At 39.7% G+C, this 15,052-nt stretch overlaps 1 protein-coding gene across 1 annotated transcript in view; it reads left to right on the forward strand.

Annotated features, from left to right (window-relative positions):
- GPC6 (glypican 6) overlaps positions 1-15,052 on the forward strand; it is a 1,006,549-nt gene that overhangs the window by 41,286 nt on the left and 950,211 nt on the right. The window lies entirely within an intron of this gene.

A 15,052-nucleotide genomic window follows, 5' to 3' on the forward strand; every position in this document is an offset into this window, starting at 1 on the left:
AGTTGTAACATAGTTTAAAAAGTCAAATATTTTACTCAGAAAAATTGTCACCATCCTCTGGTCTCACTTTTATCCCTTGTACTTAATTCTTTTGGTAATTAATTCTTATATTTTAGACATTTTGAATTGATGACTCACTATCGGATGAAGAGGATTTAGTACTACCTGTTTTTTCCAACCATATTTATCTCTAATCATCCTCCAACTAGGAATGATTTGTGTGTGGCGGGGAGTGTGTGATAGAAACAAGCTAAAACGGAAGGGTGAGATACTGGGGTTGAAAGAAACAAAATATTGGAAGCTCAAACAGATGGCCTCAGTTTTATCAAGAAAATAAGGGATGGGTTAATCTTCTGGGATAGAGCTACTATCAGTAATGGTTGAGGGAGTTAACAGATAAATACAAGCAGAGACCCATGGAGAGTGACCTACAGGATTTTTGCTTTCACAAACAATGTGTGTGCATTGTTTCCAAATCATGGCGATGTGTCTCAGAATAGCATCCTAGAGGTGAGGTGACTGGGTCAAAGGGGGAATGCATATGTAGATAGGAATTGACATGATAAGTGGAATGGCTGGAATGTTAATTTTCATTATTTGCAAAGAACCAAAGAAAACAGTAACCAGCTGGAGGAGAGAGGTGGACAGTTGGGTGAATGTGAGAAATGCATGTGTGGTCTTTGTTCAACTACATGTACTAATGGAATAGAGATCAATAGGGTGTAAACTTTTAAATGGAGGTAATACAACACTTTCAAACGTATTTAACTCAATGCTCTGTATATGTCTTAATATATGTGAACGAATATGGATGCTGTTATTATATTTATCCACTTTCTGATACTTCCTTTCCTTTGATTAATATTTAATTGGTATCCTTAAATCTCATAAACTAGTTGGAGGAAGTACACAGCTCAGCAAATGGGTTGCAGAAAGCCCACACGCAATTTCAAATTTGTTTCAGAAGATTTACAGAGTAGATAATCTAAGAAATGAATGATCAAGAGTTGACAACTGTATGTTAATGCTCATTTCTCTGAGGACCCTTTTTGTGTGTGTGTGTTGAATGTTTTTAGTTCACTTGCTTTGTTTGTATATTTGGAATAATGAAGTTTAGGTTCTTGCAGATGGCAAATTAAAACATATAGTTTAGTGCTTTTTTTAAGCAAGTGAGCCTGATTTTTATGTTTAAAAGGGTGTACTTTTACAGCGGAAGAAAATAGCAGGGCCATTGAATGGGAGTCCCAGAAGTCAGTCCCTCAGGGCACAGCGGCAGTGCAGTTAGCAATAATTTTAATTGGACACCCAAACTAAGCCAACCTCAAATCATGTGCATGTCTTACAAGTAGTGTTTATTATGTCCTTTAAGTCCTTTTAGAGGCTTATGAAGATTTATACCAGCAGTTAGCTGCTTTGTCTGAGCTACAGAGAATATTTAAGAGTTTTTATTAGGATTAATGAGCAGAAGTGTCTCAACAAATGAAATTTTCTAGTATGTACATTGTAGTCACGCGGCATTCTCTTTATTCACTTGCAATACTGTCGGGAACGGGAGACACTTTTTGATATGTGCCTTTGTATTTCATGTATTTGTCAGATTGCCGGGAAACCATGATATATAATGCGTTTGTGTCATTAACACTTTTCTAACCTCAAGTTTGTCCAAGAACCATGTAGTAAACACATAAATCTCATAACTATTTCAAGATCTAACCTTATAATGCCATTTACTCCATTTAGTGAACAAATTGTGGGTGCCTAGTATAGGCCAAGTACTAGAGATACAATGTTGAGCAAAACAGAGCCTAGGGGAGCTTACGGTTTAGATAAATATAATAGTAATTGATCAATTTACAAGCGCAAAGTGCAATAATGCTGCCCCAGAGAACTACAGGATAGTGCAGTATCTTTATTGGGGGTTTTATCTGCTCTGGGAAGTGTGCAAAGGGCCTCCTTGGGAAGGAAACCCCTGGCTGAGCTGAAGGTGCACGGAGGAGTTACAGCGGTGAGGATGGAGGAGGAGGGGCCCTTCCAGCCGCAGGCGGTAGCAGCTGTGGTAGCTCAGAGGCGGGGGGTGGTCCAAGCTTCTGGAAGGAAATGTGCAGAAGTCATGGGGATTGTAACACAGAAAGGGTGAAGGGCAGATTGAGGGCCAGGGAGTTCAGGTATGTTAAGGGCTTTATTATCTATCCATGGACTAATACATGCTTATTCTAAACAATTTGGAAACTACTGAAATATACAGAAAGAAAGATGGAAGTCACTGATAGTCCTACTACCCATAGCCTCTTCATTTTAATATTTTGTTTCTTTTTTAAAAAAGATTTATTTTTAGAGAGAGAGAAAGGGAGGGAGAAAGAGGGAGAGAAACATCAGTGTGAGGTTGCCTATTGCACACCCGCTACTGGGGACCTGGCCTGCAACCCAGGCATGTGCACTGACTGGGAATTCAACTAGCAACACTTTGGTTCTCAGGCCAGCATTCAATCCACTGAGCCACAGCAGCCAAAGCTAATATTCTGTTTCTTTAAAAAAAATTAAGATTTTATTTGTCAATTATATCTCAGTAAAGCTGGAAAAAGAGTTACTGATTTGAAAAAGGTCAATAAATTTTCTTTAAGTTGTTTATAGATAAAAATAAATATGTAAACATGTATTTTCTTGGACTGGGTAAAGGAGTTATAACCCTTACTACCATGCTATGCTTACTAATATTTGGAAGAGGAAATTTTTCACATTGTAGTCTCAGTTTGGCAATTAGACTACACATCATGTTTCTGTTTATATTTTTAACATACTTTACCATGTTATCAGAAGATCATTTTGTACAATTTGTTTTCCCATCTGAAATTGAGAAATTATTTTCTTTGGGATGTGTGTGTGTGTGTATGCATGAGTTTGATGAAAAGTAGAGGAAAAAGAAAAATAACAACAACGATATCTCTTCAAACCCTAATTTAAAAGTTAGCCAAGTTCAGGATGGGTCTTTTTCTAGGTCATGTCAAAAAGTGTTAACATGACTGGGGCAAAATGACTGCTTTTGAGGACATTAAAACAACGGAAGTGTAGCTCGTGTAGCCATGGTGAGTATAAAAGTATATCATATAAACTAAAGCTGCAGAGAAACAGAGGTCATTAAACTGAGGAGCTGGCAGGTGTGTGTGAAGGTACTGGAAGTAGGCAGCCCGGAGAGAGAAGAAGCTCGTGAGCGGAAGAGTTGCCCCGGAAGTCTTTCCAGAGTTCCAGCGAATCTGCAGGTGGCCGTGACGCTAACGATGGGGGCGCAGAGGGCAGTCGGTGATGACAGCTACCCAGAGAGGCAGCCCCCACGCAATCTGAGGGAGAGCAAAGTCAGAGGATATTGGAAGCTCCAAGGCCTAGCCTTCTGATGCTGTTCACGATTCAAAGACTTTGCATGTAAATAATTTTTTTCTCTCCTACATTACACAAGGCTGTATTTGTCTGTGACTTCAATACTCCTATTCTACAGTGTGTGTTGTGATGATTCTAAAACTTAAAAAAAATGTTTGGCTTCCATGCAGTTCATGGGACAATGGTCCAAATGTTGATCTGCTATGGGGAAGGCATACGGAAGAGATCGGGAATTCTTAGGTCCTAAGGGAATCCCCTAAGGAGCTGGATGGCTTTCTTCCCCGGCCTTCTGAGTACTTGGGTAGTGGTGAAAGCAAGGGGACGCTTCTTTTCCCTCCACCCTTCCTTCTCCCTCCCTCACCCCCTCCATCCACTCTTAACCTTCTTCCCCTTCCTTCCTCCCTCCTACCATTCGGATGCTCTAGTGTTTGTGATAATCACACGAAAGGTCCTAGTGTGAAATTGATCATAACTTAATATTGTCCAGAAAATAAAAAGCTACCAATGAGAACGTAAAATCATTCTGTCAGCCTGCTTGGCCCCGCCCCTCCTGCCGAGAGCGCAGGAGGCAGGGTGCGTGGAGGAGGCTGAGCCTCCCAGAACTCCCCAACCGGTACCTCTCCGCACCCAGGAGACTGGCCAGCAGCTCTCCCAGCTCGTTCATGACCCTTAAAAAAGCCAATGGATACATTATTTTCTTGGGGATGTGTGTGTATGTAGGTGTTGGGGGGTGTGTTTGTGTGTGTTTCGTCTGCTCCTGAGCATGCCGCCTTTGCCTCTGGAGGAACACTACTGCCCTGCAACGTATTCAAAAGATACGAGAGAGAAGACGTGGAGCTGAGTAATAATGAGGAATGTGGCGCATGTTGCACTTATGAGACACATCAAACTATTTTTCAAATGTTAGGAGGTATAATCAAATCTGCAACACATTTTGCTAATGATATTTCCTGTAACTCTTACCCACGTGTCGTACAAGGGAAATGACATCCATATGTTTGATCATTTGCGCAGTTCATTAGAGGGTATATTTGAAGGACTGTTTGATAAAGCTCTAAAAGTTTCTTCTTAAAAATAATCCCCTTTGAATAAAATCCTGTTTTTTATTTTTCTTAAAATTTGAATTTTCTTCAAATACCCTTGTGGAAAAATTCTTTAGTGGTAGCAGATGACTATCATCATGATGACTTGCTCTTAAGAAATCTTTTGATTTTTATTGCATTTTATTAAACTGTCGTTAAGCTTCATCACTTTAGATTTTAAGTAAAATTTACAAAAATGTCCCTCTTAATGAAAAGTAGGCTGCAAATTATCTAGAGTAAGCTGTTTGGTTTCAGAGGTTTTCATATTCTAGTACTTTGAAACTACAAAGGAATACTTCAAAAAGTGAAGTAATTACAAAAGATAATTAGCAGAAGCATATCCAAAATAAGACACTCAACAACGGTTTGGGCTTGATCATACCCAAAAAATGATGAGCAGGAAAAACACTTTACAAATCTGTGTGTTCTCTCTCAATTTGAAGTGTGGTTATTTTTAAGCTTAAAGTAATGTCATCAAATAAACTATTAGCAGTGTTTTATATCAACTGTAATTTAAATCATCTGTCCAGAAGAGTAGTGAATAATGAATTACACTCATCAATCTAGATAAAAGAGATTTAATTAACATTAACATTTCCACTAAATCTTTAAAAACTTTCTTTTTTCTTCCGTTAATTAGGGGTTCTCCTCTAAGGATTCTGTGAAGATGATGAAAGAATGCTTTTCACATAGATTGTATTAAAAGCATTTGAGATGTTTTAGTATATGGATAACATGAAACATTTTTCCAATTTTCCTAAAAAGGTGCTTTATCAAATTAAAAAATGTAGCCAGTATTAACAGTATACTATTGCAGTTCCCTTAAGAATGTTCTTTTTTGAAAATACCAGGGCATCACACAATTATTTTATGTATAAGAAAGGTAACTTTGCTGCATTTTAATCCATGTGCACATATATGAAAATTGACAACGCCTAACCAGTGCCTCATTGCCAAGATTCAATAGGCCATTTCTCAGGCATGGAAGCTCAGCACCGAATATGTAGGTGACTTAAGGTGACTAAAGGTGCTACAGGTGATTTCCAGGACATGGTTAAGCCACTTGGAGAGCAAAAGTAGATCTTTATCCAGCCTTGGATTAGACAGTCTATAGCCTCAGGAGTTACACTAATTAAATAAGCATCAGAAGAGTTACGATGATGCCAATGCTGAAGTGAGAATTCGAACGTGGCCTTTTGACTAGGTGGGATTCCTCATTTTGGTCCCTAATAGAAAAGAAAAAAGAGACCAGGGTCGAGTGAAAATTTCCATAGACAGTGATGTCATGCTACTGACTTTGCTAACTGGATTGCGTTAGTACCATGTTGAAACCCTAGTGTAATGGAGGTTAAGACCAATCACATTGTTAATACTCACAGCACATCTTTGATGCAGAACAGCGGGAGACAAGGGGAGAAATGGTAGCCTGGCCATCATCATCTAGGGTCCTGTTCTGCCTAGGTCATTTATCTGTCTTACCTTCAGTATTGCCGCTTATAAAATGCACAGTATTGTAATACCTGCCCTGAGATTCAAACACTGTTTCACACTAAGAGAATGTGTAGAAAGATGCTGTGAAAATAATAAGAATGATGTCATTAAGTTGACTATTTTTAATACACTGAAAGACAACCAAAGTAAAATACATGGTACTATTAGGCAAGTCAAGACCCCGTTTTAGGAATAACAATGCTGTATAGAACAACGCATGTATAGTAGGTACATATTTATATGCCCCGAGTTACTAACAGAACTATATCTCTGTATCCACTTACGTGTGTGTGTATCTGTTGATAAAGTTCACTCTGTTGATAAACCTTGTATGCAGTATTCAGCTTTTCCATTTAGATGATCCCACAAATCCTACACATAGAGTCCAGGCAGATTTTATGTGGTAATTTTGAGCCGTTTCCAATTGATGTGAATTTCAGTCTGTAAGAGAGGATTTGTTTATGTGTGCAGCTTTCATTGCTTTGAGGATCCCAACGGTGAGCTGGACAGTCTGCAAATGAACAGCGGAGCCTCCTTTGCATTTTCTGCATCCGTCATTTCCGTGGGTCCTGCAGGGCCCTTTTGTGGCACGTGGATTCTCCAAGTAAAAGGCCTTTTCCTACTAGCAGTATTATTATCCGTTGAACACGTGTTTAGCAGGAAACCGTATGCATCGCAATAGTAGAATTTCTTTAGTCAGTATGTGGGATTACTCATTTTTGTTTCCTAGTGTTTTGTCTGGGCTCCAAAGGCAGCAGGGAAGCTAATGGAATGAGACTCTTGGTAAACATGCAGAACCATTTGCTGACTTGAGGAAGTCCAGGTGCAAATGTGTGGAGTCATCTGAATGCTCGCCCCCAAGAAGTTTTCTTTCTGTAACTTATTTTAAACCATGATAATGAAGAGTGCAAGTGATGGCTGCTGGGTGGAAATCAGATGAAAATAACCAACGAACGGGAGAACAGAGACAGGGTATTGTACGCTGGATACAGAAATTAAGAACTGTTTCCGCAGTAATGGTACACACTGTGCAACCAGTAGCTGGTACACCCCTACTTTTTTCTTTAATGGTAAGGGGGAAAATGGAGACAATGAAACTAGTAAATTGCCTTATTTTATAGTAATCCGATAATTTCAGCGAAGTGTCAGGGATACTGTCCGTGTGGTTACTCAGGGAATTGCAGAGAAGTACTGACCTTGGATGTTTCTGGTTTCCAAAGCAGCATGGACTGGCGGAACCCCTTCCCTTCCTCTGCGCTGGGATTGCCATCAGCCAGTCTGACCGAATGCATTTCACACCAGGCCTTCCTTCATGGACACATGGCCCACTGCTGTGGAAATTAGTGTAATGTTAGTGAGTCACTTTCTCCAACCTTTGACAGAAATAAAACTTCTGGGAACCACGGTGATCTCATAAACTTGTCCTCACACAGGATACGGTCTTTGATTTACAACTTAGCTATGAAGAATCAGCTTGCTGAGGTAAATATGTTCTTTAAGAAAATATGTGAAGTCTTGCATAAAAGTACTTTTTATTTTGAAAAAGCGTACTCACTATTATGGTTAGACACTCGTTAATGTCATATTATTGTGATTTTTAAATTCTTTACATATATTTTGTGCCCTAGAATACTAACTGTGTCTGACCACTTGGGTAAAGAAGCCAATCAAAGCATGGTCTGTTGGAAGATAAACTAAGAACCACTATTTAAAATTAAACACATCATGGCCGATACGAATACAGACATGGTATTGCATTGATGTAGGTTGCAGCCAGGCTGACATTTGGACTAAAGGGTTATAAACTCTTAGAGTCAACAGTCTGGACATTTCTATTCCATCTGTGTCTTGGTTGTCAGACCTCTGCTTTGGAACCCTGACCTTAGTGATGGCAGCGTGAACCAAGTGACATGCCATCAACAGTTGTTAAAAAAGGTCGTTGTCTCACCGTTCCAACCGTGTCTTCTATGTTTGACGGTATTCAGATTCAGTGCTGTTTTGTGTGGCTTTCCCCGCAGTACCACCTATACTGATGCTCAGTGGGTTTCTAAACCAAAATGTATTAATTTTCAGGAGGGGCTTTACAGTTTTCAGTCTACAGTTCAGCATTCCGCTGTATAGTCCTGACTCTTGGAGCCTTAGAACAATTTATTTGCGTGTTATATTTTTCAGTGCCTGTTTTTCTTCGGCCAGTAGTCTTTATCATTAGGCGACAGTACATTGCACTACCTGTCTCCCCAACATTTTAATCCCACTTGCTTTTTATCAGGTCTGTCCACCTGCCATTTATCTTTGAATATGAATCCCTACCGCGATACATATTAAGCATGAACTAATTTCCCATAATTGACCAGTCAAGTTACCATGAGTATGAAAAAGTACTGCAGTGGGTGCTGGGGAGGAAGAACATCAGTAGAATGCACAGTGCCATTTCCCACCCGGAGAGATTTCATCTTGAGACAGACATCGTTTATCATACTTTGTTTCCTGTTCAGTATTTTGTTAGTTCCCGATGTATGGATGTCAGAAACAAAAGACAATTGCAAAAATATGTAACTTAAAATATATATTTGCAAATACAACATAATGTAGTATACCAGTAGCAGTTCAATTTAGATATCCTAATCTTTCAATGATGATAACAATATTTAGTGGTGATTGATAAACTCAAAAATAATTTTGTCATTCTTAAGGCATTTCATAGCAAATTTGCTAATAACTGCCTAGTAGCTTTATTGTATTTCAAAGTTTGTTTGTTTGTTTGTATTGTGGGGAGGGTGAGAACAGATTTCCCATGCTCTTAAAATGCAGACAATAACACGATGTTCTCAAGTGGATCTATAGCTGCTACCTCATGTGGGTACTCCTGTTAAGATTCTTGATTGGATGCACTACGGAAGCGGCACCTCATGTCTAATGGAAAGTCTTATCCAAAGAAAGATGCTTTTAGAGTTGAGGGGAATTCCGGCACTTTAAGAAAAGGAACAGCATTTTTAAAAGCAGTGAAAAGGCATAGTTCAGTAATATCTCAGTATCTAAAACAACCCAAACAATGAATTTTTTGCAATAATACTTTAATAAATATGCAAATACATATTCAAAGAAAGCCTTTCCAAGACATGATAGGCACTCCATCTGTGTATATTTATGTTAAGCAGAATAAACATAATTGTAATAAATCTTGAGTATTACAATTTATACAGCGTATTGATATGTCTGTAATAGAAGTGAATCTCCTCTTTTTGCAGTTAATTTATCCTTAGTGATTAAAATGTGCAGTTACTTTAAATGTATAATTACACCGATTCTTTTCCCTTTGGTGAAATACTTAGGTAATTTTTTATACCCATATTCATTTAGGGTTTAAATATACAGTATTTAAATCTTTTGCAGTACATTTCTTCAAACTACCATACACCATAAGATACTCCAGGAAACATTATGTAGTGGATTAGTAAAGGTTTATTGCCTCAGTGACTAGCATGGCTGGCTAAAGATACCTTGTCCTATGTGCCTAGTTATATTCCTTGTAGAAATTACTTTTTAAAAAGTAGCTGTAGTTTTCACAGTATTGTACACACTTAGAAATAAGAAGAACAACCAAGAATTTTATCTCTTTATCCAACTTTTGAAAAATAAGTTCTTATAGTATTTGGGAAAACTTTGGCAGTTCTATTACATGAAAATCCAGAAAAAAATAGTAACTCTATAGGAGATTTCTTTATGGGAAATTAATCTGATATCTACCTTTCTGAGTAAGAACTGTGTTGTTACTTGAAGCATGAGAATATTTTTCAGGGTGGTTTATTACTCTGGCCTCAAGTCAGAGTTGAGTTGTTTGAGTAGAATTGAAGTTATTGGTGAATGCGATGCAATATTACTTGAATAATGGACCTTGTTTCGTATTCATTTTTAAAGTATCAATAGCTAATCTCTCCCAGCCTATTCCCTTCCCCCTCCCCTGCCCGCTGCCCACTGTACTCAGCATTTTATACAGTCAGGGTGGGGGGAGTGTTATTGATTAAAACAGCACGATCCACAGTGTGACCACCCTGCATTTGTTTTCCTTTTCGTCTGTGTCTCTTATGATGAGTTACATATGTAATCAGTACACATAGTTGTGCTAATGTACTCATTCATGAGTTTAGGAAGTGAGGTTTTCAGCTTCATTTCCCCCTGGATAGCTGACCTAGGATCACAGAGGAGACAAAAAAGTTCTGAATAGTTTTACAGGGCTGTGTGGGACCCCTGGCCCTCTACTCCCACTTCAGTTATAATCCATTGATTCATTTGCATGCCTGGCCTAGCCTGACGCCGTGAGCTCCTTAGGACTAAGGGCTTTGGTCATACTCATATTTTATGTATTTTGAACTCCTAAAGAGGATTATGTGTGTGTACTCAGTAAATGAGTATTTGCTGGGAAATTTAAAAAGAAACAAATAGTGAATTTTTTTCTTCTCATCAATCATAGGTCTATTTTTAAAATTGAGGTTTATTTTATTTACAGTAAAATTCATGGATAGTATCTAAACAGGGTGGTGAGTTTTGACAAATTTATACATTTGTCTTTTTTACTCAGGCTTTCAATTAGCAAAGAGGAAAGTTTTTTTTTATTCCAAATACATAATTAGGTCTTTGGTTATTTGATGCACATAAAACTCTTGGGCAGGATCAATTCTTTATTAATAAATCTGTTATTTGGTATTTAGTTAGTACCTTATAGTGACTCCAAATTCCCTAATAATAACTTCTCTCCTCATACACCCTACTGAAAAAACAAGAGAAACACGTCTGCCCTTCAGGAAATAGTGGATTTGGTGTCTGTGTAGCGAAGTTCATACATTTCCTCCTTGTGTTGTGCTCGCGGACACTGAACTTGGCCCTTCCTGCACAAGGATAAGGAAGAGACACGCATGCCTGCAACTTGACTTGAGCCCACCGGGGGACTTGAGCCCATTCACGTCAGCAGCAGAGGAGTCTCTCTACCCGTGAAGATGTGTCAGCTTCTTCTCAGGGGTCTCCCTGTTTCCTGCTCCTTCCTGTTTTCTGGGTTCTCATCCAGTGTTATCCGGATGGTCAGCGAGTCTTTATTTTTGGCGTAGACCCCTCTCCCGGCTTTGCCATCCCATTTCCGGCTCCCTACTGGCTCTTCCTGGACGAACCGTACCTGCCTTAAACGTTGCCTGAATTGGACTCATCTTCCTTTCCAGCCCACATCCTTTCCGCTGGTTTCCCTGCACCCGCCGCCTCCCCACCCGGCAATACGTGGCTCCAACTTCCACTTCTGATTCGATGAACTGCACTGCCTGTTACACAGTTGCCTAAATTAGAAACTTGGGAGCTCTCCGTGACTTCTTCATTTTCCACCCATAATCGATGACATAGATTAGTAAACATCACCTGCCAGACTCCTCGGAAACCCATCTTCCGTCTTCTAACCCCGCTGTCCCTGCCTTTGTGGCTCTCTCCCATGCAGTCATGGCAGCAGGCCCCTCAAGGTGCCCCCGCCCCCAATCTGTCTTCCTTAAACACAGTGACCTGTGTGGTGGTCCGGGTTCTCCTGTCCGGAGCTGTGCCTTCACTGTGCTGGGCTTGCGATTCCCCATGCATGCCTTTCTCTGCCCTGCCTCTGGGCTTGGTCTCTTTCTGCTTGGGACCCGATAATGTGGACATGAATAGAGCCTTCCAGAGCCATCCTTGTCTGAAGGGGCTGCCTTTCCCACAGTCTCTATCGGAGGGGGTGGCAGAACTCTACCTTTCACAGCCCCCACCCCTTCTCCTCTACCCGTAGAAGCAACCAACTGGACAAAATGTGGGCATGGAGCTATGAGGAGCTAAAACATAGGCATGGAAAGGTGATCTGTGCCAGTGAGGTTCCTTGTATCTAATGCCTTTGAACTGAGAGGTAGCATTTCGAGGGCACAGTGTTGAATGGAGAATTGACAGACCAAATGAATGCCTCAGTTACCAACTGTGAGGTAGACAGTTGGATCCTTCAGGAGTCCTAGCAAGCCAAGCTTATGGGGAGAAGATATGAGGTAGACAGAAAATACGCAGAATAAAGGGTCAGGAATCTGGTTGTCAACGAGGAGAGAGATTTGGAGAGAAGCTGAGTGACACACATGTCAGGGTATGACACTTTTGTGCCATAGACTCAGTGTGCCGTATCCGGGCCTTGAGGCTGACTTAGTTGACTTTTCTGGGCTTCCCTGCTGTGTGTGTGTGCGTGCATATTTTATAGCGGCCCCATACTTTATCTCTCTACCTTAAAATTACACCAGTGATTTTTTTTTACAGCTGAATGATCTTAAGTGAAATGTTTTCCCGTTTGGCCCACTTCAACTAAAATGTAACCTCCTCCAAGAATTATTTGCTCCACCACCAAACATGGATTCGGTTGTACTACTTATTTGTGATCATAGCCCTTTATTTTTACTTATGAAGTTATAATTCAATTTTTAAGTTATGGCGTTTCCTTGAGACAAGAAACATCTTGAAACTAGAGGCTGTGTCACTAAGGGACTTGTATAAATGAAGAAAAGGCCGTGAGATGAAAGCGTGTGTGTGTGTGTGGGAAGAAGTGGTTGACTGGGGCCATGCCAAGGGCAGTCCCTGTGCCCTACAACCGTATGGCTGCCGCCACTTTGGCTTGATAAAATACGGAGTGTTAAGTGCTAGGTGCACTCGACCTAATCCTCCCTTTGTTAAAATGAAGTATTAGACAATAGAGAAAGAAATAGAGTGATTTTTTTTCCAGAAGTAACTCATCATGACAGTAGGATTGCCAGGTCAAAAGTCACAGTCTCTTCCCATAATGCCGACATGGGCTGTCACCAGAAAGGACAATTCGCTGTACAGAATGGTCTCAGGTTCAAGTTAAAGAATTTTCTAGAAGAAAAACATCAGCAATGACAACCTCCCACCTCTGAGACCTTGCATCCATGTAGATTCATTATAAGTAGTTCAAGTAATATGTTCTAATATGAACTGAATACCTTAGCTTAGCACTGAAGGGTTTCAGGATTTTGCTTCGATTTTACCTTCCCAGTCTCTTTTCCTCCTAAACCTTCTTGCATCCTGGAGACTCCCTGGGCCTCCCTCAGACACGCATCCAGTGCTCTGGTTTCCTGTTCTTGTTGTTATCTTCTTCCTCCTGCCCGATGTGGGCTTTTTCCTCTCTTTCGGAGTCTACACGAGGTGTCTGTCAAGAAACGTCTTCTGACTTTTTTCAAGCAGGGGTAAAGGTAATCATTTTCCTTGGTACCACAATACTTCTTTTCTTATAGCTTTTTAAAAATAGAAATGAATTATAAAATTATAGTTATTTTTACCCTTCTGTAATTCTGTCTGTTAGACTGTGAACTCATTGTATTCAACCATATAATTACAGTGCCTTGAACTCGGTAGATATTTATTGAATAAATGATTGTATAAGGTCATTCATTTCTCTTAAAACTTGCTTCCAATCCCCCTTATAAAAATGATGGGTTCTCTAGTAATGAAAGCTTCCCTTTTATACCAAAAATGCCTTCCAGTAAGTATTTGTTACTTAGAAAAGTATCTAAGGAGGAGAATGAAATAATTTTGACTTCCATCAAACGGATGGAAAATAAATTTGTAAAATTCAATCAGTGAAACACATTTAAGTACAATCTCTTTTTTAATGGGTAATGTGTTTGTGGGTAATGTGGGGTGATGTGAGATACTAATTTGGCCCTCCTGGAAACTTAATGTCTAGTGAAGGAATTAATACAAATACAGTCAGAGAACACAAACATTTAGAAGGATCAGTGATAAAAGTGACTTCCACTAGTTGTATGCACTTTGTTGAACGTGTGATCTATTTTGGTCCACGTGTCAGAGTGCTTAAGAGCTGGGCTTTGCTGCCAGTGGTCCAAGAGTCTTGGAACGGCCGCTCCCATCTGCCTGGTCGGGTGGTTCTGTTGAGATTGTTGAAGCGTTTGAAACACAGAACAGGCACTTCACACTTCCTCTGCTATTCGTTTTATTATTATTTTTTTTAGATTGCAAATGCAGACAGCTATTTTAAGGGTGCTAGATGCCAGTGTCATATGTAGAAAATTTGTAAAACTTAGTTGTATTTTTGGTGCAATTACTTTCTTAAGTTACAAATTTTGTTAGTGTCACCTAGAAGAGATCAAGTACTGCCTTTCAGGGTCTGCATTAATCATATGAGTAGTTAGTCTTTAAGCAGCTATTGTGTCATGCGTGTCCAACGGTCTCTTGCAGTATTCAGCATTAATAAAGCAGTGAAGACATTAATCAGGGATGGTATCTAGCTGATTTGCATAAATTAATTAACATCAACAGCTACACTGAGCTGCAGGACAGCAGCACCTGGGAAAACCATGACTCCCCGTGAAATAGGGTAGTGAGCCTGCAGAGTGGAGAGAGATTCTATCTCCAAATACACCCCAAGGTCATAGTCTCTGTAATGCTAGTGATGACATGGAGCCAAATCACTGTGATGCATGGCTTGGAGGCAGGGGTACCTCCTGGAAAGTGTAGTGCATGCAAAGTCATTTAGTTATGGCATTAATGGATTTCCAGGTGTTGCTATTTCAGTAATGCATTGACCTTCTGTTTTCAGAACTGTATTACTAAGTAAGTGTTGATACTGATTTAGTCTTGTTTTATTATTTCTCAATTGAGCAAATTCTTTTTGTGAATTGAGATATAAGAATAGGAGTGAAGGTGGTAAGGGAGAGAATATAGAGACCTTTTCTTATCTGCAAATTTATGGAGAATTAAGTAGATCCTTTACTTGCTTAAACCCGTATTCCATGTGAAAGATAACCCTGCTCAAGTGGCAGACGTTACCTAAATCCCAGCTTGATTCATTCATTCATTCCTTCATGCATGCATGCATCCATCCATTCCTTCATGCATCCATCTATTCATTTCCTCACTCAATAAATATTATTGCGAGCCTACTAGCTAACTATTATTCTCTTGGGTCCTGGGGACACAAAGCTCAATATCCCTGATTTCAGAGTGCCCAGAGTCTGAAATTTGGTGCTTTGTGCAAATAAATAATCCCAGACTGAACATTTACATCTTAAAATTGTGGTGCTTGGAAATGTGCT

The sequence above is a fragment of the Phyllostomus hastatus genome, unplaced genomic scaffold (genome assembly GCF_019186645.2).
Source record: "Phyllostomus hastatus isolate PE091 unplaced genomic scaffold, TTU_PhHast_1.1 phas_contig_29, whole genome shotgun sequence".
NCBI lineage: Eukaryota > Metazoa > Chordata > Mammalia > Chiroptera > Phyllostomidae > Phyllostomus > Phyllostomus hastatus.